This window comes from Dendrobates tinctorius, unplaced genomic scaffold, assembly GCF_039654945.1.
Source record: "Dendrobates tinctorius isolate UK_male_01 unplaced genomic scaffold, ASM3965494v1 ptg000207l, whole genome shotgun sequence".
NCBI classification, from domain to species: domain Eukaryota; kingdom Metazoa; phylum Chordata; class Amphibia; order Anura; family Dendrobatidae; genus Dendrobates; species Dendrobates tinctorius.
Window position 1 is genome coordinate 222,335 of NW_027361874.1, and position 23,843 is coordinate 246,177.

General features: G+C 45.7%; 1 protein-coding gene across 1 annotated transcript in view; it reads left to right on the top strand.

The window, feature by feature from the left end:
* Positions 1-300: 300 nt before the first annotated feature.
* Positions 301-23,843, top strand: part of DMRT1 (doublesex and mab-3 related transcription factor 1) — a 317,866-nt gene continuing 294,323 nt past the window's right edge. Inside the window, exon 1 of the mRNA XM_073554127.1 lies at positions 301-419. The gene's annotated coding sequence lies outside the window, so the exon portion shown is untranslated. The remainder of the gene's footprint in view (positions 420-23,843) is intronic.

Sequence of the window (23,843 nt, forward strand, 5' to 3'; positions counted from 1 at the left end):
CTGTACACAGGGCCAAATCCACAGTCCATCCCACTATATGGTACTGTAAGTGTGCTCAGTACTACATGGCATGGTCAGAAGCCAGGATTATTAGCACTAGATGGCACTGTTATACTCGTGCCCAGTACAGCAGGGCATAGTGTCTCCAGAAGCCAGTACAATTAGCACTATATAATCGCAGTGTTATTGAACCTATGAGGTAAATATTTGTATACTACACACATATAAATTGTTAACAGACCAGAGACCGCACCCCCCAACATCGCCGCCTGCTATTGGCGCGTGAACCACCGGGCGCCTGCTCTCTCCACCAATAGAAAGCGCGCCTTTTCCCGAGGAGCTGCACACAGAGCCAGGGCGGGAAGCGCTACTAGCGGAGGCTCCCGTCAGAGCTGCCACTTGCATCCTCCGTCCAGGCGGTGAGTATTCCCGCGGTAGGCACATACCTGCTCCGCCATGCTGCAGTTACTCGACACTCATGATAATAAAACCAAACTAAACGTCCCTGAAGATCTTGAGAGATTGGTTGTGTGGTGTGCAGCCATGTGCGGGCTTCTACTGGGGTGTCCTGTGGGAAGAGCTGGCCTAAAATGGCTGCACACATGGTGTGGGTGTAATGCAGCATTATCCGCCATTAGGATCTGCTCTGACTGCTGTGTGCCGTCTGTTGTCTCTGATCTGTGTATATACAGGGTGTATAATGCAGCAGGTTAGAATCTAGGAAGACCCCCCATTAGGATCTTCAGTGGCCTTCCAAGGTGATCAGAGATCTGCTGTTTCTATGATCTGTGTATAGAATGTAGAATATGGCTGCTGGCTGGGATGAGGAGCCTTGAACTAGAGGTAAGGCCCTCTTACCACACAGATGGTCCATATATACTATCCTTGTGCCTTGTCCTTGATCATCTGCATGTACATGGCTGACATCCGTGTGACACTCCGGCCAAGAAGAGAAATGACAGATGTTGAGGTGATGATAGCGATAGATACATATGGGGTAAATATCTGCACGGTATAGAATTAGTGCCTTGTGTTGCTTACAGTTCATGTATTAAAGGGATTGTCCGAAGGCAAAGTCGTTTTGCTCCTAACTCCATATTTAGGGCAATAATCGAAGCTGTTTTCTGATCTACAGTGAATTATTCGCTCCCTTTCTGATTTTGTAACTTTGCCCACTGACAAAGACATGAACAGTCTGTAATTTTAAGGGTAGGTTAATCTTAACATTGAGAGATAGAATATCTAAAAAAAATCCAGAAAATCACATTGTATAAATTCTATAAAGTTATTTGCATTTTGCAGTGAGAAATAAGTGTTTGCTCCCCTACCAACCATTAAGGCTGCGTTCACACGTTGCGTTTTTTTTGCGGCGGTTTTTAACGCGTGATTTTGCCGCGATAACGAAAAAAAAAACCATCCCATGCAATCCTATGGGATTCCGCAATGCTGTGCTAATGCTGCGGATTTTCCCACGGCGGAATCACATAGTGGAAAAATCCACAGCATGCTCATTATTTTGCGGAATCGCGGCGATTCTGCCCACATAGGATTGCATTGTTCTGCTTACTTTCCGCACGTGGCTGTGCTAACCATGCGAAAAGTAAGCAGAGCATTTGCGGATGGTACCCATGGTCCGGAGGAGAGGAGACTGTCCTTCAGGCTGTGGGTACCATATCCTGTAAAAAATAGAATTAAAATAAAAAAATCGTCATATTCTCACCTTCCGATGTCCCGCGCAGCGTCCCCAGGCTTCAGCGATGCTGCCGGCAGGTCCCGTTCCCAGTGATGCATTGCGGCAATGACCTTTAATAACGTCGCAGTCTCGATCGGGGACACTTCGCGGGACGTCAGAAGGTGAGAAAAACATAATTTTTTATTTTTTCTATTTTTAACATATCTTTTACTACTGATGCCGCATAGGCAGCCTCAATAGCAAAAAGTTGGTCACACTTGTCAAACACTGTGTTTGACGAGTGTGACCAACCTGTCAATCAGTTTTTCAAGCGATGCTACAGGTCGCTTGAGAAACGCTAGCATTCTGCAAGCTAATTATGCTTGCAAATCGCTAGTTTTTCTGCGGGAAAATCGAGGGAATTTAAAATGCGGTTTTCCCGCCGAATGGAATTCCGGAATTCCTGCTGTAACTTCCGCTGGAGTTCCGCAACGTGTGCACTTAGCCTAAGAGTTCTGGCTCTTAGATGCTCCTAATCAACTTGTTACCTGCATTAAAGACAGCTGTGTTACATAGTCACCTTTATAAAAGACACAGACTCAAATAATCAGTCAGACTCTAACCTCTACAACATGGGCAAGACCAAAGAGCTTTATAAGGATGTCAGGGACAAGGTCATAGACCTGCACAAGGCTGCAATGGGCTACAAAACCATAAGTAACACGCTGGGTGAGAAGGAGACAACTGTTGGTGCAATAGTAACAAAAATACAAAATGACTGTTGATGAACATCACTCTAGGGCACCAGTCAAAATCTCACCTCATGGGGTATCCTTGATCATGAAGAAGGTGAGAGATCAGCCTAAAACTACCCTGGGGAACTTGTTAATGATCTCAAGGCAGCTGGGACCACAGTCACCAAGAAAACCACTGATAACCCATTACGCCGTAAAGTTTTACATTCCTGCAGTGCCTGCATGGTCCCCTGCTCAAGATGGCACATGTGCAGGTCCGTCTGAAATTTGCCAATGAATACGTGGATGATTCTGTAAGTGACTGGGAGAAGGTGCTTGTGGTCAGAGGAGACAAAAATTGAGTTAATTAAGTCACCTCGCCATGTTTAGAGGAAGAGAAATGCTGCCTATGACCCAAAGAACACCGTCCCCACTGTCAAGTATGGAGGTGGAAACATTATGTTTTGGGGGTGTTTCTCTGCTAAGGACACAGGACTACTTCACCGCATCAATGGAAGAATGGATGAAGCTATGTACCGTAAAATCCTGAGTGGCAACCTCCTTCCTTCTGCCAGTACATTAAGGCTAAGTGCACACGTAGCAGAAAATTTCTGCTGAAAAACCTGACTCCCTTCCCAGAAACCGCGTGTTTTTTTCTGCGCGTTTTCTGCTCAGAAAACGCGTGGTTTTTATGCGTTTTTTCCCGCACGTTTTCAAAACGCATTGAACTAGCCAGAAACGCGGAAAAATCTGCGAAATTGAGCATGCTGCGGTTTTTTACCGCGATGCGTTTTTTTTTTTCAGTATGCACAAAAAGTGCAAAATGCATAGAAATGCATGGGAAGCTTATTTTTAGCGGTTTTATTGAAAAAACCGCTAAAAAAAACGCTGTGTGTGAACACAGCCTAAAAATGGGTCGTGGCTCGGTCTTCCAGCAGGACAATGACCCAAAACCTACAGCCAAGGCAACAAAGGAGTGGCTCAAAATGAAGCACATTAAGGTCATGGAGTGGCCTAGCCAGTCTCCAGAGCGTATTCCCCTAGAAAACTTATGGAGGGAGTTGAAGCTCCGAGATGCCAAGCGACAGCCTCAAAATCTTAATGACTTAGAGATGATCTGCAAAGAGGAGTGGACCAAAATTCCTCCTGACATGTGCGCAAACCTCATCATTAACTACAAAAAATGTCTTACTGCTGTGTTTGCCAACAAGAGTTTTGCCACCAAGTATTAAATCTTGTTTTCCAGAGGTATCAAATACTTATTTCTCACTGCAAAATGCAAATTTATATAAATTATACAATGTGATTTTCTGGATTTTATTTTTGATATTCTATCTCTTAAAATTAACCTATCCTTAAAATTATAGACTGTTCATGTCTTTGTCAATGGGCAAACTTACAAAATCAGCAAGTGATCAAATAATTATTTCCTTCATCGTACTTTAAAGGAAACCTGTCACCAGGGTTGTCCCATAAGAAAGAAAACACCACCTCAGCCCTCATATACAGCATTCTAATATGCTGTATAGCTGCTCCCAATCTGGGCTGCAACAAAACAACAATACCTTTTATTATACTCACCTGCGGGGCAGTCAGGTCCGATAGGTACCGCTCATCTTGGTCAGGTGCTCCCTCTCTTGCGTCATCCACACAGGTGGTCCCTGGCATCGCCCTCCTGTGCAGGCGTAATTCTATGCCCTCTCTAGGGCAGAGCAAATAATTCCAGTGCGCATGTGCAGGGAATGGTCAAAGAGCACCTGTGAATGCACACTGCAGTACTTTGGCTTGGAAAAGGTTCTCAGTTGGACCAAAACTTTGTAGAGCCCAAATGCACTATTAAATCACAGGTTTTTCCAAATGGAATGCTGCCTTTATTTCTTTATCATTTTGTTAAGGATTGGTTTATGGCTGGAAGACTTGTCACCCGACTATCTAAATTGTTAGCAAATCTCGTTTTATCTATCTATCTATCTATCTATCTATCCATCCCATATCTATCTATCTATCTATCTATCTATCTATCTATCTATCTATCTATCTATCTATCTATCTATCTATCCCATATCTATCTATCTATCCATCCCATATCTATCTATCTATCTATCTATCTATCTATCTATCTATCTATCTATCTATCTATCTATCTATCTATCTATCCCATATCTATCCGTTTGTGGTTCACATGGATACTCTGCATGTGAAAACACAGGTGTAAGGATCACCATAGATTTGAATGGGTGTACGTGTCTCCGGTTTGTGTGAAAATGGACAACACACGTACTGGGAACGCACACGTGAAGAGGGCCTAGTGCAGCAATGCTGGAATACAGCATGATCTAGCAATAGATCTTCACTCTCTGCTTCCTATCTGATACAGAGTACTGTTGTCTCTATGATCTATGTATATACAGAATATATATATATATGTAAAATGGCTTCATGGATTGGGAGGAGCAGCCGTGAACCAGATCTAATGCGGTAAGACAGGATCTGGTGTGATCTCCCATTAGGATCTCCACTTTGTTTCCTATCTGATACAGACAAATGTAATATAGAGATGTGTATTCTTGTATTGCCTATACTCCATCTATACACAGGATATGTAGTGATCAGTGAATTGTGTAAAATGGCATGTGGCTCTTATGCATTTTTGAAACATGGCATCAGTCGTGCATTGTATTCCTCTGTTAATTCCTCCTAGAAATCTAATATATAAAGCTCAAAGTGTGTATGTATGTGTGTGTGTATGTCTGGGATAGGCATCCGCACCGTCGCAGATACAGCCACAAAATTTGGCACGGTCACACGTCTGGACTCCGAGAGCGTCCTAGGCTATGTTGTGAGGCGAAATTTTAACCCCGCGCGTTCCAATTCACCAAACAATTTTGCCCCCATCTACATAATGGGGAAAAAGTGTGTGCGTGTCAAGCCCCGTCCCTCATTATGATGTCATAATGCCCCTATTTGCATACTGGGGAAACAGTGTGTGCGTATCAATCCCCGCCCCTCATTATGATGTCACAATGGTTGCCATGGCGACGGTGATGTCATCATAGGTTGCAAGCCCCGCCACTCATTATGATGTCATAATGGTTGACTATGGGATGGAGGATGTGTGATGGGTATATGGGCACTGGACTATGGGATGGAGGATATGTATGACGGGTATATGGGCACACGGAACTATGGGATGGAGGATATGTATATGGGCACGGGACTATGGGATGGAGGATATGTATGACGGGTATATGGGCACGGGACTATGGGATGGAGGATATGTATATGGGCACGAGACTATGGGATGGAGGATGTGTGATGGGTATATGGGCACTGGACTATGGGATGGAGGATAGGTATGTTGGGTATATGGGCACGGGCCTATGGGATGGAGGATGTGTGATGGGTATATGGGCACGGGCCTATGGGATGGAGAATATGTATGATGGGTATATGGGCACGGGCCTATGGGATGGTGGATATGTATGATGGGTATATGGGCACGGGCCTATGGGATGGAGGATATGTATATGGGCACGGGACTATGAGATGGAGGATGTGTGATGGGTATATGGGCACTGGACTATGGGATGGAGGATATGTATGACGGGTATATGGGCACTCGACTATGGGATGGCGAATATGTATGATGGGTATATGGGCATGGGACTATGGAATGGAGAATATGTATGATGGGTATATGGGCATGGGACTATGGGATGGAGGATGTGTGATGGGTATATGGGCACTCGACTATGGGATGGAGGATATGTATGATGGGTATATGGGCACGGGCCTATGGGATGGAGGATATGTATGATGGGGGTATGGGCATGGGACTATGGGATGGAGGATGTGTGATGGGTATATGGGCTTGGGACTATGGGATGGAGGATGTGTGATGGGTATATGGGCATGGGACTATGGGATGGAGGATGTGTGATGGGTATATGGGCATGGGACTATGGGATGGAGGATGTGTGATGGGTATATGGGCATGGGACTATGGGATGGAGGATGTGTGATGGGTATATGGGCATGGGACTATGGGATGGAGGATGTGTGATGGGTATATGGGCACGGGACTATGGGATGGAGGATAATTATAATTTGTTATAATTAACTACAGTTAGTTACTATGCCCGGGCAGCGCCGGGCTCTTCAGCTAGTTAATAAATAAATGGAAAATTGTCAGGGTTACCACTTCCATTCTTATAACAATCTTCCATTCTTATAACAAGCGAGGAATAGTACAATGCAGAGTTCTTTTGAAAAAGATGGGAAGTAGAAATATTTACGTTATATTCATGCAATATTTTTTTAATCCTTGTTAAGTTTGTTTTAGAAAATCAATTAGACTATTACACATTAATTTTTTTCTTTAACCCCTTTACCCCCCTCCAAGCCTGATTTTACCTTCATGACCAGGCAAAATTCTACAATTCTGACTAGTGTCACTTTATGTGGTAATAACTCTGGAGCGCTTCAACAGATCACACTGATACTGAGATAGTTTTTTCGTGACATATTGTACTTCATGAATATTGTATTTCATGATAGTGGTAAAATTTGTTCGATTTGACTTGCATATATGTGTGAAAATATCAGAAATTTGGCAAAAATTTAGAAAATCTTGCAATTTTCAAACTTTTTAATTTGTATACTCTTACACCTGTCAGCAAGATTGTGCACAGTAACCTACAGACAGTGTCAGGTCGGCGCCGTTATTCTGACTAACTTCTTCATGACATGCACCGTTCTAGTACTGCGCATGTCGTGTCTCCCTCTTTGATGTGGGCTCCGGCGCTGAGCCCACATCTTTTCTGGCACATGTCAGCAGTGCCGGGTATTGAGGTGCGAGACTCGCATGAGTTTGTCGCAAGTGAGACCCCGGCCTTAAACGCAATATCTGTTTAATTAAAAAAAAATAATTTGAAAAAAAATGTTGTGGGCTCCAGCGCAATTTTCTGTGCCAGAGAGGGAAAGCCGACAACTGGGGGCAGATATTCATAGCCTAGGAAGGGACAATGGTTTTTGGCCCGCCTGGCTGCAAACATCTGCCCCCAGCCGCCCCAGAAATGACGCGAATTCCGGAACTTAGCCTCTCTCTTTCCACTGTCCTGTAGCGGTGGCATATGGGGTAATATTTGTGGGGTTGATGTCACCTTTGTATTGTAAGGTGACATCAAGCCCGGCTTAGTAATGGAGAGGCGTCAATAAGATACCTATCCATTACTAATCCTAGAGTTGGTAAAGGGTTAAAAAAAGACAGCTAGAAAAAAGTATTTTAATGAAAAAAAAGAAACACGAAACACAGTTTCCCATCTTTATTGTACGCTTAATTCCTGCGATGCTCTCGATCAACTGGGAAAAAAAAATAAAATAAACCAACAGTATACTCCCTGTTCCGACGTAATCCATTTAATAACAAGTGTCCCACGACGATCTCCTCTATAGAGCAGTCACATCAGTGACACACAATGACAGGAGCGAATGGTTCCGGCAGTGTTATCACTGAGGGTTCACTGGAGTTCATGCTCTCACTTTACGGCATTGCTGCTTGAGAATTTTCGCACACAGCGGTGCCGCAAGTGACAGCCTGAACTCAGGTGACCTCTGACGGCAGAATGATACACTGTGGGAGGATACCTGCAGTCATTGTATCCCCGGAGCCCCTGGTGAGCGGTCACATCTGCCGATGTGACAGCTCTCCATGGGAGATCGTTGTGGGACAATTGTTACTAAATTGATTACATCGGAACAGGAAGTATACTATTGCTTTATTATTTTATTTTTTTTTACAGGTGATCGAGGGCGTCGGGGATTAGCTGTATGGTAAGAATGTGCTCTATGTGTGTATGTGTTTTTTTTTTTTTTACACTTGAACACACTAGTATGATGCTGGTACTACTACTGTCCCATCATCGGCTAGCTGTCAGTGTAGCAGGCATAGCCGGATGGGACTAGTAGTCCCATTGGACGATGCCTGCCTACATACAGGCCCGCACACACAGCCTCGTAGACCCCTGCCGACACCTGCAGACCCCCGCATACACACACACACATGCACACCAGCCCCGCAGACATACACACAGCCACGCACACACCCGCAGACCCCTGCACACATACACACAGACAGCCGCATACATTCTCCGCACAAACATAGCTCCGCCCACACACACAGTCTCCGCCCACACACCCTCCTCTCTATCTGCAGCTTTTCTCGCACCCACATCCGCAGCAAAACCGCAGATCTTTTTAAACCTGCGGTTTTGCTGCGGATTTGCCTGACTCAATAGAAGTCAATGGGTGCAGAAATGCTGCAGATCTGCAAAAAGAATTGACATGCTGCAGAAAATGATACGCTGCAAATCCGCGCGTATTTTTCTGCAGCATGTGCACAGCAAATCTCAATTTCCATAGATTAACATTGATGGTGCACTACACTGCGGATCTGATTCTATTCCACGCGGATTGTGAGCAGCCCTGAAGTGACGGGGAATATTTTTGAGATCGCAAATATTGGACACTGTCTTGGCCGTGCCAATGTCCCTCACATGCTTCCGCACACGTATCCGTAGTTCGCGTGTAGTCAAGCCAACATATATCATGGGGCAATCACAGGTAGCATAGTAGACAACATTAGTGCTACCACATGATATACGTTGGTGAATGTCAAAAGTTTTTGACCCATCAGAAGACGTGAATGTGGGGCAGCGGAGGACATTGGCGCAGGCAAGACAGTGCCCACAAGGAAAATATCCAGGAGTAGGTCCCCCCTGTACTGAAAAAATTGCTTGGGGTCGGAGTGTAGTGACTCCTGACCAGAATATCATTAAGGTTTCTCGACCTCCTGGCAGTCATGGAGGGAAAATCGTCCAGTACTACCCCCAGGGAGGGCGTCCTGTCCCATTTCTTCCCAGTGTGCAGCAGACTGCCGAGTGGAGTCCCTCTAGTTCTATTGTATCCAGAACGGATCGACCTGTTACTATACCCACGGGCCCGGAAGCGATCCTTCAAGTCGCTGGCACAAGTCTCAAAGGTACTATCTGAGGAGCAAATTCTCCTCATCCTGAGGAACTGTCCGACCGGGACAGCCCTAATAGTGGTTGGATGGTGTGCTGAATCAGCGTGTATGAGGGAATTGACTGAGGTCGGTTTGCGTGACACGTCTGTGTGAATGTGACGTGACCCGTCGACTTCTAGGGTGATATCCAAAAAAATCAATTCTGGTAGGGTGAAAAGAATAGGTCAGTCAAATATTGAGCAGATTGTCATTCAAGTCCCTCATAAACTCCTCGAGCTCATGCACGGTCCCATCCCGCAGCATCAAAATATCATCAACGTATCGGAGCCAGCACTGCACATGGGAGGCTGCCGGCGCGCCTGGGTCTCCATAGAGAAATCTCTCCCAGGATCCCAGGAAGAGATTGGCGAACGCAGGCGCACAGGCCGCGCCCATGGCAGTGCCGCGCTTCTGTAGGTAGAACACATCCTTGAATACAAAGAAATTGTTGGTCAGGACAAATTGCATGAGCTCGAGGAGTAACTCACACATAGGGCTGTCCACGTCGGAGGCCCCCAGGAATAAATGAACCGCCTCCAGGCCCTGGGAATGGTCAATACAGGTATACAATGACTCCACATCGGCAGTCACAAAAATAACATTGTCATCCACAAGAACGCCATCAACCCGCGCCAGGACATCCATTGTGTCGCGGACGTAAGACGGCAGGGTCTCAACAATTGGTTTCAAATAGAAATCTATGAATTTACAGATAGAATCACACAATCCTCCAATCCCCGACATGATAGGACGTCCCGGGGGGTTGAGGGTGTCCTTGTGGATCTTGGGAAAGAGATGAAAGGTTATGCTGCCCCGTCCCTCTGCACCTTGGCATGTCATATATTGTCTATACACTATGCCGCTGTCCCTCCCTTTGTGTAGGTATTATTGTGACTGTGGGCTGCTAGTGCGCGTCCATGTTGCTGTGCGCTCCTCCTGTTCATGGACAGGCGTCTCTATGCCTCCCACGCGTGCACGTTCCGGCATGTGCGCGGTATGACATGACACCTGTGGCTGTGTTCTAGGACCTGCCGCACACAGCGCGCATGCGCCGTCATTGCCGCCCCTATTGGTCCAAGTTTAACACGTGACCACACAGCGTCACTAATTTAAGGTCCTATTCCCCTGGCTTTTACCATCCCTTTGAGAAAGCTGTACCCCTACAGCGAAACATGCGTCGGGGCATTACTCCTTTGGGGTCACCTCTTCCACCATTTGGCACTTTAAAACAGTAAGCCTGATCTTCACTTATATTATATGGTTGTGACTCTTTGCTTCACTAGTGGAGATTTGTTGTGGTCAGGCATTACCGACCTATGTTATGATTGTTATCTAGCTACTTCAGCTTCTTAGATGGAAGGGTACCCCCCGTTTTCTCCCACCCACTACTTGGTACCTCTTTTATGTCTTGCTTGTCATAGTCTTCGTTACCCACTTATTTGCATTTAATAAAACTTTGCTATTTTACTATAAAGCACTCGTAGCTTATTTTTTCTCCTTGTTGCATAGACTATTTAAGTGAGTGCAGTTACTGGGGGCCTCTCCTTTGTTGCCACATGGCACATTGGTCCCCAGTTGTGTTACGATGAGTCTGGATCTATGTTTACTGATGGCTGATGTTAGCCATTTTTTCTCCTTGTTGCATAAACATCAGCCATCAGCAGCACGAGACAGAGAAGACCCTCATAAAGGTCGCCCAGCATCGATAACAGAGTGTCACAGCTCGTGGTGACGGCACGAAAGCGAGTCAGAAAAATGGACTGGACGAGTCTCCAGCTCATTAGGATGATCTTTCGGCTGAGCGAGGCCCCCTGAGGATTACAGTACCATTCAGTTAAAAGTCGCTGGTAAGTGATCTTCATGAAAGTTTGCTGAGTGATGTAGCTCTCCCCTTGTCTCTCCATATTTTATTAGGGGAAGAAGTGTACTTCTAGGGCCAAACACAGGGAGTGTGCGGTTTGCAGAGTTCCGCTACCAGACCACTATGTGAAGAAACTATGCCAGCCTTGCATCCTGCAGATGGTGGTGAACGAGACGCCAGACTTTTCCGCCACATTAAGGGAGATGGTTAGAGCAGAGGTAAGGAGTTCAGTAAGATCCCTTTTCCAAGAGATGCCCCTTAAGGAAAGAAGACCCAGGTCCCCGGTGTCGAGGTCTGAGAGTGATTTGGAAGAGATGGTTTTGGATTCTTCGCCTTCTTCCTCCTCATCGTCAGAGGCCCGGTTAGGCCATTCCTGCCTTCCACTTGACCAAGTGGCCTGGCTAGTGAAAGCTGTCAATAATACCTTGGGTATTGTGGAGCCCCGGCTAGAAAAATCCATGCAGGGCGTAATGTTCAGGGGTCTGGATCGGAAGGTTCGCAGGTCCTTCCCACTTGATGATAAGATCAGTGCACTGATTGCCCGTGTGTGAAAGAAGCTGGAGAGGAAAGGGGCCTCCGGCCTTCAAGAGGAGGTACCCGTATGAGGAAGCAGCCTCGTTCTCATGGGTAAGGCTCCTAAACTGGACACAGCAACTGCTAAAGCTTCCAGGAAGGCCTCGCTGCCATTTGAAGATATGGGAAGTTTAAAGGACCAGTTGGACAGAAAGGCAGAGGTCTTTCTAAAGGGCGCGTGGGAAACGTCAGCAGGGTCTCTTAGGCCAGCGGTGGTGGCCACCTGCACTGCTAGATCATTAATGGTCTGGTTAGACCAGTTGGAGGAACAGCTTAGGGGAAAAGATATGAGAGGCAGTATCCTGTCTTCCCTTCCCATGATTCAGGGGGCGGTGGCTTTCCTATCGGACGCTTCGGCAACTCTGTTAGGCTAGCAGCAAGAACTGCGGCCCTGTCTAATGCTGCACACAGGTTCCTATAGCTAGAGTGCTGGCCGGGGGATATGCAGACCAGATCTAAGTTGTGCAGTATCCTTTCTGAAGGAGGACATTTGTTTGGTTTGTTTGGGCCAGTATTGGACGAACTCTTGGAGAGGGCAGGGGACAAAAAGAAAAGGTTATCTAGCCTAGCAGGTCCTTCATACAAGCGTGATTCCGGAGAAGGTGGTCCAGCCGGAGGAGATCATCTAGAGGGACAGCAAAAAGAAAGGTAGAGGCTATATGTTTGGCTCCTCCCAAGATCGCAGGAAACAGCCCTAATGACTGCTAGCCCAGTTGGGGGGGAAGCTTTCGGCTTTCTACCCGGCCTGGTCAAAAATTTCAAACAGTGCATGGATACAGGGTGTCATCAGCACAGGTCTTAAGTTTGAGTTCCTGAAAGTACCTCATGACATACCTCATGACAGGTTCATGTTGACTCTCACTCATTCTTCACCGGCAGAACAACAGGTGTTGGAGTCGGAGGTCCAGGAACTACAACAGAAATCAGTCCTGATAGGTGTTCCTGGGTCAGAAAGAGGTAAAGGGTTCTATTTTCCCCTCTTCCTGATTAACAAACCAGACGGTTCCTATTGGACGATTATTAACCTGAGGGGTCTGAATAAATTCTTGTTGGCCTGATCCTTTAAAATGGAGTCAGTGAGGTCTGCAATAAAGCTGCTCTTTAAGGACTGCTTCATGGTAGTATTAGATCTCAAAGACGCCTACTATCATATTCTGATACATGCAGAGTTCCAGCAGTATCTTAGAGTGGCAGTATCCCTGGGAGGCCTTCCATTTGGCCTCGCCATTGCTCCTTGGGTGTTCACTAAGGTAGTCGCAGAGGTGATAGCACATCTCCATGAGCAGGACATACTGGTAGTCCCCTATCTGGACAGCTTTCTAATCGTCGGCCGCTCACTCTAGCATTGCAAAACTCAATTGGAGGGTGTAATGTCGGTTCTAGGAGCATTGGGGTGGCTTATTAATCGCAGGTAGTCAGTATTCGGCGTCAGTTGCAGAGAGCTATAAAGAATCCATCCATGTCCCTTAGGAGGGGCGATGTCACTTGTAGGCTCACTCACGTCCTGCATTCCGGTGGTATGCTGGGGACAATTTCATACTAGGGCCCTGCAGTGAGATGTGTTACATAACGAGCGTCAGCTGGAAGGAGACCTAGAAAGGAAATTATGTTTGTCCCCCTCTACCATAAAGTCCATATGTTGGTGGTTACAAGTGTCAAACCTTGATAAAGGGGTTCCCTGGGTAAACCATGTCTCCTGAAATATTACTACAGATGCTAGCTCCAGGGGTTGGGGAGCGCGTATGGGGGAGGTGTGGGTCCAGGGGGTTTGGTCTCATTGTGAGCAGGATGCCTCATCTAATCTGAAAGAGCAATTAGCGGGCATTAAGCCAGCTCCTTATATCCCTGCAGGGTCAGCATGTCAGAGTGTTCTCAGACAATCAGGTAACTGTGGCCTATATCAACCACCGGGTGGGAACTCGATCCAGATCTTTGATGGAGATGACGGATCGTATTTTTCAGATGGTCGAAACTCATCTCCTGTCATTAATATCCCTGCATATAAAAGGAAAAGAGAACGCCAGAACTGACTTTTTAAGCCGCCACGAGCTCAGGCAGGGGGATTGGACGTTGAAGCAGTCATATATAAAAGGAAAAGAGAACGCCAGAACTGACTTTTTAAGCCGCCACGAGCTCAGGCAGGGGGATTGGACGTTGAAGCAGTCTATCTTCAACCAGATTGTGCAGATGTGGGGGTCCCCGGATATAGATCTGTTCGCCAACAGGGGGAACAGGAAGGTGCGGCGGTTTTGTTCTTTAAACCCCAAAGAAGATCCATATGCTGTGGATGCCCTCCTGATCCAGTGGGACTTCAGGCTAGCATATGCCTTCCCCCCGATAGCCCTGATTCCGTTAGTTCTAAGGAAGATACGGGAAGACAGGGCATATGTGAGTCTGATAGCTCCATTCTGGCTAAGAAAGATGTCTGTCACCAACCCATGGGTTCTCCCGGAGCTCCCGATCTTCCATTCACAAGTGTCCAACCTACAGGGGGTTTCTCGGGGCTTGGTAGATACTTTGCTAAAAAAGTAGAAAGGCATCCACAACTAGGATTTATGCTAGAACCTGGAGAAAGTTCCTGTCAGTCTCAGGGGCGGAGATTGGGGGAAAAGTCAAAATAAGCCAGGTGTTGGAGTTCCTACAGAGGGCCTTGGAAAGAGGTCTGGGCACGAGCAACCTTAAAGTCCAAGTGTTGGCATTAGCAGCTCTGTATAATTGTTATCTAGCAAGCAATTACTGGGTATCCAGGTTTATTAGAGAGGCGGCTAGATCTAGACCCATCCTTAAGCAGAGCTTGGTACCATGGGATTTGAACCTAGTGCTGACAGCATTGACAGAGACCCCATTTGAACCTATTGAGGTAGCCCCGATAATGATTCTCTCTCTACAGACTGCCCTTTTAGTTGCGCTAACGTCGGCTCGGAGTGTTAGTGATATGCAAGCCCTATCTAGGCAACCTCCATTTAGCCAGTTTAGGAACAATAGGGTTGTTTTAAGACCGGATCCCCTGTATCTTCCAAAGGTTGCTTCCAAATTCCACAGGCTGCAGGAAATAGTCTTTCCTTCCTTTTGTGCTAACCCTGCCAATCAGAAGGAAAAGAGACTCCACTCATTAGATGTTAGATGTGGTCTTACTTATACCTCTGTAACCGACCCGTGGAAGAAGGAAAACTCCTTATTTGTGTCCTTTCAGGGGGTTAGGAAAGGGCTTAGAGGCTCAAAAAGTACCTTAGCCAGGTGGATTAGGGAGTCAATTTCTTTGGCATACACAGCGAGTGGCACTGCAGTTCCGAAGGGCTTAAAGGCGCACTGCACCCAAGTCGTGGCGACATCCTGGGCGGAGAGGTCGGAAGTGTCGATTGAGAACATATGTAAGGCGGCTACGTGGTCCTCTCCACGTTCTTAAAACATTATAGACTTTATTTGGGTGGCTCTTCTGGTCTCACGTTTGAGAGAAGGGTGCTTGATGCAGTAGTCTCCCTAGATTCCTTACATCTCTGTAATTTTCTCGTGGTGCTGTCATGGGAGACCGAATAAATGCTTGGCTACTTACCGGTAGCGGTGTTGTATATATTTTTTGCTAGTAACCTGGGAGGTCCTCTCATGCTTTGTAATCCAACTGATGCGGGAGAGAGGTGCCGTCCTTTTATGTCTTGGTTTCCTGTCCCTGAAGGGTGGATCCCATCTCTTAGTGCTGTCATGGTATCTGAAAAACACCGCTACCGGTAAGTAGCTAAGCATTTTTAATTGCATTTTTAGTGCATTTTTTACATGTTTTTATCCGTTTTTGACACTGCAATTTTTGTTACTTGTTGGTATTTCATGTTTGAAATAAAGCTACTTTGTCATTAATACTTCCTGATATTGATTTGACAAAACTTTGTTGATACAATCATGTGGTTTACCTGCGTTTTAGTGCATTTCCACAGCAGAAACGAATGTGTTTTTTACATGCGGATTTTCTGTATCTTATGCAATTCTAGCGGGAAAATCCGCACAAGAGAAATTGGCATATGGTGGATTTGATACATGTACCACAGGTCAGAAATGCAGTGTAATAAAAAAAAGCACAATGGGTTTGAGATTTCTATAAATCCTGTCCACTTTGCTGGAACTAGAATATTCTGCGTTTTCGATGCAGCTAAAATACGCAGAGTCAAGAACTCACTTAAAACTCATCGTGGGCGCCCACTGTGTTTTTTTAATCCAGCGTAAATTTGAAGCATATCAATGTCTCCTGTGATTACAGTGTATTTATGTGTGGATTTTTCACACATAAACACATTGCATAGCACTTGGCCCAGTGTTAAGGCCCCGTCACACTAAGCGATCTCGGTAGCGAGATCGCTGCTGAGTCACAACTTTTGTGACGTAACAGCGATCTCACCAGCGAGATCGCTGTGTGTGACAGCCATCAGCGAGCGGCCCCCCTGCCGGTATCGCTGATCGCTCTGTGAAATCTTTGGACATTTCTTTGGTCGCTGGTCTCCCGCTGGCCAGCACGCATCGCTATGTGTGACAGGTGGGAGACCAGCGATCAGGTGTAAAAAATATTAAAAAAAATAAAAAATATAGTTATTCTCACCTTCCGATGTCCCGCGCAGTCTTCCGACCTCTCTCCACGCTCCGGTCCCAGTAATCCTTTGCACGAATGACCGCAAGACTTTGTTATCCCTCGAGACCGTGACATCTCGCGGTCATTCGTGCAAAGGATCACTGGGACCGGAGCGTGGAGAGAGGCAGGATGGCTGAACGGGACGTCGGAAGGTGAGAATAACTATATTTTTTATTTTGATTCTATTTTTTACATGGATGGCCAGCGATGCCGGGCGCTCGGCATCGCTGTGCTGATCGCTGGTGAATCTGTCTGTGTGACAGCTCACCAGCGATCACATAGCGACTTACTAGCGATCCTGACACCTTGATATCGGTGTCGGGATCGCTGTAAGTCGCTTAGTGTGACGGGGCCTTTACTCTATGGGGCAGCCCGCATCTGTGATTATTTTCTCATGCTGAATGGGCATGAGAGAACAATTGCAGCAGGCTGCGAGTGGCAGCGAGAGTTGGCCGAGTCGCGAGTGACACAACACACATCACTCGGATATCATCCGAACCCGGTAGCAGGGGAGATGGAGAAATTAAATTCTCTGCGTCCTCCGCAGCTGTGCTCCGATCCTCCCTGTGGGAGAGAATCAGAGCACAGTAGCATGACCCTCGGCTCCCGCTCGCTGCAGGGCAGGAGCCAAGGGTCATTAGTTTATCGCATCCGATGCTCTCGCACCGGATACCATACGCTAGTGTGACTTCAATCTTATAAGTGCACTATATGTGAAAAATCCGAAGGTAAATAACACATGCGCTTTTAGTACATTTCTGCAGTGGAGAAAATGTAACTATATCAATAAAATATTGTCTAACCAGGAATTATCAAAAATAAAGCCGTTTTATTTAAAGCATGACATGCCAACAAGAGACAAAAAAATCAGCATCAAAGACGTGATAAAAACCCATTGTGACAGGGTCACTGACACTGTATGTGAAGGAAGATATGTATCATGGAGATTGCTTTCTTCTGTGATCTAGAAATCTCGGAAGTTTCTAAATCACCTATGAAAGCAACTGGAGGCTTTTTGCCAAGAAGAGTGGGCAGCTTTACCATCTGAGAAAATAAAGAACCTCATCCACAACTACCATAAAGACTTCAAGCTGTCATTTATGTTAGAGGGAGCAATTCAACGGTATTAAGAAATGAGGTATGTGAATTTTTGATCAGAGTCATTTGGATGTTTTGGGTTGTTATGCTTTAACCCCTTCCCGACCTTTGACGCCAAGTAGGCGTCATGAAAGTCGGTGCCAATCCGACCCAAGACACCTATGTGGCGTCATGAATTGATCGCCCACCTGCGGGTCGGGTGACCGGGGTCACTGAAAGGTCAACCGACCCGCAGATACAGGACCCTTTGTACTTCACCCTGGGGGGGTGGCTTAGCCCCCCCGTGGCTACAATCGCTCTGATTGGCTGTTAAAATTGAGACAGCCAGAGCGATTGTAATATTTCACCAATGAAATTTGGTGAAATATTACAATCCAGCCATGGCCGATGCTGCAATATCGTCGACCCCCCCGCACGACTGACGGGGACGATCTGTCACCGACTGATGGCGGTGATCTGCCGTCGCCTTTGGTATCTGCTCCTCTCCCCCTTCCCTCTGCTCCCCCACCTTCCGATCGGTATCTCCTATGTCCCTGTGTCCGTTCCGGTGTCCCTCCTGGATCCTTCATGGGCTCCACCATCTTGCAAAATGGCAGGCGCATGCGCAGTGCGCCCACAGAATCTGCCGCTGGCAGATTCATTCATTCATTGCAGGTACATTTTGATCACTGTGATAAACTATCAGTGATCAAAATAAAAAAAAGTAAATAACCTCCCCTTTATCACCCCCATAGGTAGGGACAAATAATAAAATAAAATATTTTTATTTATCCATTAGGGTTAGGGCTAGAATTAGGGTTAGAATTAGGGTTAGGGTTGGAATTAGGGTTAGGGTTAGAATTAGGGTTGGAATTAGGGTTAGGGTTGGAATTAGGGTTAGGGTTGGGATTAGGGTTAGGGTTGAAATTAGGGTTATGATTGGAATTAGGGTTAATATTAGGGTTAGGGGTGGGTTGGAGTTGGGATTAGGATTAGGCTTGTGGTTAGGGTTAGAGTTGGGATTAGGGATAGGGGTGTGTTGGCGTTAGGGTTGTGGTTAGGGTTAGCGGTGTGTTGGGGTTAGGGTTGAGTTAAAATTTAGGGGTTTCCACTATTTAGGCACATCAGGGGTCTCCAAACGCTACATGGCGCCACCATTGATTCCAGACAATTTTGCGTTCAAAAAGTCAAACAGTGCTCCCTCCAATCCGAGCTCCGACGTGTGTACAAACAGTGGTTTACCCCCACATATGGGGTATCAGCGTACTCAGCAAAAATTGCACAACAACTTTGGGGGTCTAATTTCTCCTGTTACCCCTGGGAAAATAAAAAATTGGGGGCTAAAAAAATTATTTTTGTGGGAAAAAAAAACGATTTTTTATTTTCACGGCGGGGCGGCCATGCGCACCTTTTATAGCCGTGCCCTTCCGGGAACTTCCTGATCCTCCAGATAGACCAATTGAAACTGAAGAAGGACCTGAGCATGTGACTCCCGATCCCCAATGGGAGATTGTCTCCTGAGCATGCTCAGTGGAGCGAAGGGAGAACTTAGACTCTGGAGTCTCTTGCTGCTGGACAGGCTGCATTGCCATAACTGGACTAGAGGTGGCAGCAGCAACCGATCCCACGATGCTGGTGGGGGCAGAACGCCGGGATCGTGGATTCTGCTGAGCAGGCTCCACTGCGGCCGGAGGGGAATAGGAGACCGCAGATGGCAAGACTCGGGATTCCTGCTGTGCAGTGTACGGAACACGACGTCTAACAGTTATAAACTTCTGTGAAGCACTTGGGGGTTCAAAGTGCTCACCACACATCTAGATGAGTTCCTTTGGGGGTCTAGTTTCCAAAATGGGGTCACTTGTACGGGGTTTCTACTGTTTAGGCACATTAGGGGCTTTGCAAACGTAACATGACTCCTGAAGACCATTCCATCAAGTTGGCATTTCAAAACGTCACTACTTCCCTTCTGAGCCCTGACGTGTGCCCAAACAGTAGTCCCCCCCACATATGGGGTACTCAAGACAACAACTTTTGGGGTCCAATTTCTCCTGTTAACCTTGTGAAAATAAAAAATTTTGGGCTGAAAATAATTTTTTGAGGGAAAAAAATGATTTTTTATTTTCACGGCTCTGCGTTATAAAATACTGTGAAGCACTTGGGGGTTCAAAGTGCTCACCACACATCTAGATAAGTTCCTTGGAGGGGTCTACGGTAGTTTCCATAAAGGGGTCACCTGTGGGGGTTTCTACTATTTAGTCACATCAGGGGCTCTGCAAACGTAATATGACGCCTGCAGACCATTCCATCAAGTCGGCAATTCAAAACGTCACTACTTCCCTTCCGAGCCCCGATGTGTGCCCTGTGGTCCCCCCCACATATGGGGTACCAGCGTACTCAGGACAAACTGGACAGCAACTTTTGGGGTCCAATTTCTCCTGTTACCCTTGGGAAAATAAAAAATTGCGGGCTAAAAAAATCATTTTTTGAGGAAATTTTTTTTTTTATTTTCACGGCTCTGCGTTATAAACTTCTGTGAAGCACTTGGGAGTTCAAAGTGCTCACTACACATCTAGGTAAGCTCATTGGGGGGGTCTAGTTTCCAAAATGGGGTCAGTTTTGGGGGTTCTTCATTGTTTAGGCACACAGGGGCTCTCCATACGCGACATGGTGTCCGCTAATGATTGGAGCTAATTTTCCATTCAAAAAGTGAAATGGCGCTCCTTCCCTTCCGGGCTCTGCCGTGCACCCAAACAGTGGTTTATCCACATATGAGGTATCGGTGTACTCAGGATAAATTGCCCAACAAATGTTAGGATCCATTTTTTTCTGTTGCCCATGTGAAAATGAAAAAACTGAGGCCAAAACAAAATTTTTGTGAAAAAAAGTACTTTTTTTTTTACGGATCAATTTGTGAAGCACCTAGGGGTTTAAAGTGCTCACTATGCATCTAGATAAGTTTATTGGGGGTCTAGTTTGCAAAATGGGGCCACTTGTGGGGGAGCTCCAATGTTTAGGCACACAGGGGCTCTCCAAATGTGACATGGCAACTGCTAAATATTCCAGCATATTTTCCATTAAAAAAGTCAAATGGCCCTCCTTCCCTTCTGAGCCCTGACTTGTGCCGAAACAGTGGTTTATAACCACATATGAGGTATCGGTGTACTCAGGAGAAATTGCCCAACAAATTTTAGGATCCATTTATCCTGCTGCCCATTTGAAAATGAAAAAATTGATGCTAAAAGAAAATTTTTGTTGGAAAAATTAAAATGTCCATTTTTTTCCTTCCATGTTGCTTTAGCTCCTGTGAAGCACCTGAAGGGTTATTAATCTTCTTGAATGTAGTTTTGAGTAGCTTGAGGGGTGCAGTTTTTAGAAAAGTGTCACTTTTGGGTATTTTCTGCCATATAGACCCCTCAAAGTGACTTCAAATGTGAGGTGGTCCTTAAAAAAATTGTTTTGTAAATTTTGTAGTAAAAATGAGAAATCGCTGGTCAACTTTTAACCCTTATAACTTCCTAACAAAAAAATTTTTTCGTTTCCAAAATTGTGCTGATGTAAAGTAGACGTGGGAAATGTTATTTATGAACTATTTTGTGTCACATAGCTCTCTGCTTTAACAGAATAAAAATTAAAAATTTGAAAATTGCGAAATTTTCACCAAATTTCCGTTTATTTCACAAATAAATGCAAAAATTATCTACCTAAATTTACCAATAACATGAAGCCCAATATGTCACGAAAAAAACAATCTCATAATCGCTAGGATACGTTGAAGCGTTCCTGAGTTATTACCCCATAAAAGGAGACTGGTCAGAATTGCAAAAAATGGCCGTGTCATTAAGGTCAAAATAGGCTGGGTCATGAAGGGGTTAAAAAGAAAACACAGTAGTTTGACAATATATGGCTTCTCCCAACCACTAAGGCTGGGTTCACACGTAGCGGAATTCCCGTGGAAGTTACCGCGAGAATTCCGGAATTCCATTCCGTGGGAAAATAGCATTTTAAATTCCCGCGATTTTCCCGCGGAAAAACTAGCGATTTGCAAGCGTAATTAGCTTGCAGAATGCTAGCATTTTCCAAGCGATCTGTAGCATCGCTTGGAGAACTGATTGCCAGGTTGGTCACATTTGTCAAACATAGTGTTTGACTAGTGTGACCAACTTTTTACTATTGAGGTTGCCTATGCAGCATCAGTAGTAAAAAGATATAATGTTAAAAATAATAAAAAAAATAAAAAATCGTGTTTTTCTCACCTTCCGATGTCCCGCGCAGCGTCCCCAGGCCTCCGCGATGCTCCGGCAGGTCCCGTTCCCAGTGATGCATTGCGGCAATGACTTTTGATGACGTTGCGGTCTCACGAGACCACTACAGTATCGCGAGACGCGACGTCAGCAAAGGTCATCGCAATGCATTACTGGGAACGGGACCTGCCGCGTGTATCGCTGAAGCCTGGGGACGCTGCGCGGGACATCGGAAAGGTGAATATAACCCGATTTTTTTATTTTAATTCTATTTTATACAGGGATATGGTACCCAGAGCCCGAAGGACAGTCTCCTCTCCTCCGGACCGTGGGTACCATCCACAAATGTTCTGCTTACTTTTCGCGTGGTGGGCACAGCCACATGCGGAAAGTAAGCAGAACAATGCAATCCTATGGGTGCAGAATCGCCACGATTCTGCAAATTTATGAGCATGTTGCGGAATCCCATAGGATTGCATGGGATGCTGTTTTTTTGCGTTTTCGTGGCAAAATCGCACATTAAAAACCACCGCGAAAACGCGAAAAAAACGCGACGTGTGAACGCAGCCTCATGAGTGGAGAAAAAGGTTTGGTGTTATCATTCATATTCTCTGAAAAAAAGGCAAAGAAAGCAAAAATTCTGCCAGGGTATGTAAATTTTTGAGCACAACTGTATGTCTCATGCACACCATTGTTGTTCTTTGTGACCTAATTTGATAACTGCATTTTTTAAATCTGCAGCATGTCAATTCTGTAACCGTTTTTGCAGAGTTTTGCATGTTTTCTTACCCATAGAAACAATGCAAAACACAAGCCTCACATTTAGCATCTCCTATTCCCAAATTATCTCCTCATCCTGCCCTCTCTCTGTTGGTGTCCCCCAAGACTCTGTCTTGGGACCCCAACTCTTCCCCATCTGTGGTGCATATTACATAGATAGTTAGGTAGAAGAAAAGCCAGCAATTCAGCAACCGTGTGCTGTAAAATCACAGCAGGAGCCGGCAGGATAGAATAGATGGATTACATATAGTAAATACACGTAGAATAGGTATATATATATATATATATATGTGTGTCAGTGACAAATATAATTAGTACAGTGTGTGTGCAGCTTGCTGTACATGTATTTAATTAATAAATGATTATTTGCCCTGTAGCGGTGGCAAGTGGGGTGATGTTTGGGGTGGGGATGTCACCTTTGTATTGTCAGGTGACATCAAGCCCCGAAATTAGTAAAGGGAGGCGTCAATAAGACGCCCCCCATAGTCATATCTTATAAAAACAAAGACACCCAGAAACAAGTCCTTTAATTGAAAGAATGACATAGACTCCTTTACTAAATCTTAATTAAACCATACTTACGACATCGCCCATTTCACCGACGCCATTGTTGTTTTCCATAATTTTTTGCACTTCTGAAAAGAAGGACAATGCTGAACAGAGGCTAGACAGAGTCCAGAGTAACTCTGCTGCCTCATTATAGTGAGTGAGGATTTCATCTGAATGATGTCATTCAGCGATTTAGATGGAAATTCCAAAGTAAGTGGTCAGCGTAGACTGCCATATATATGTGATCCCAAACGTTATGAAAAATGTTCCCAATAAAAGCTTCAACTCAATCCACAAAATTAGCAAGTTCCCACTCAGGTCTATCACCGGTCAATGGAAATATAGGGGGATTCCACGTTACTGATAGCACAAAGGCTCTGGAAAAGCATTATGCCGCCTCGCACCCCAAAAGAAATCCAGCGAACTTTGTGCTCCCAAATCCCCCCCTCCCTTCTGAGCCTCACAGTGTGTCTAAACCACATTTAGCATCCACATGTTTGGTATTTCTGTAGCGATGAGAGCCTGACTAAGGCCAGGTTCATATTGCGTTAAGGCAGCCCGTTCAACGCATAGCATTGACGGGCTGCATTATCGCTATAGCATAACGCGATCGTGTTATGCTGTAGCCGCTAGCGCAGATGATTCATCTGCGCTAGTGGTGACGGAGCCTCAGACGCT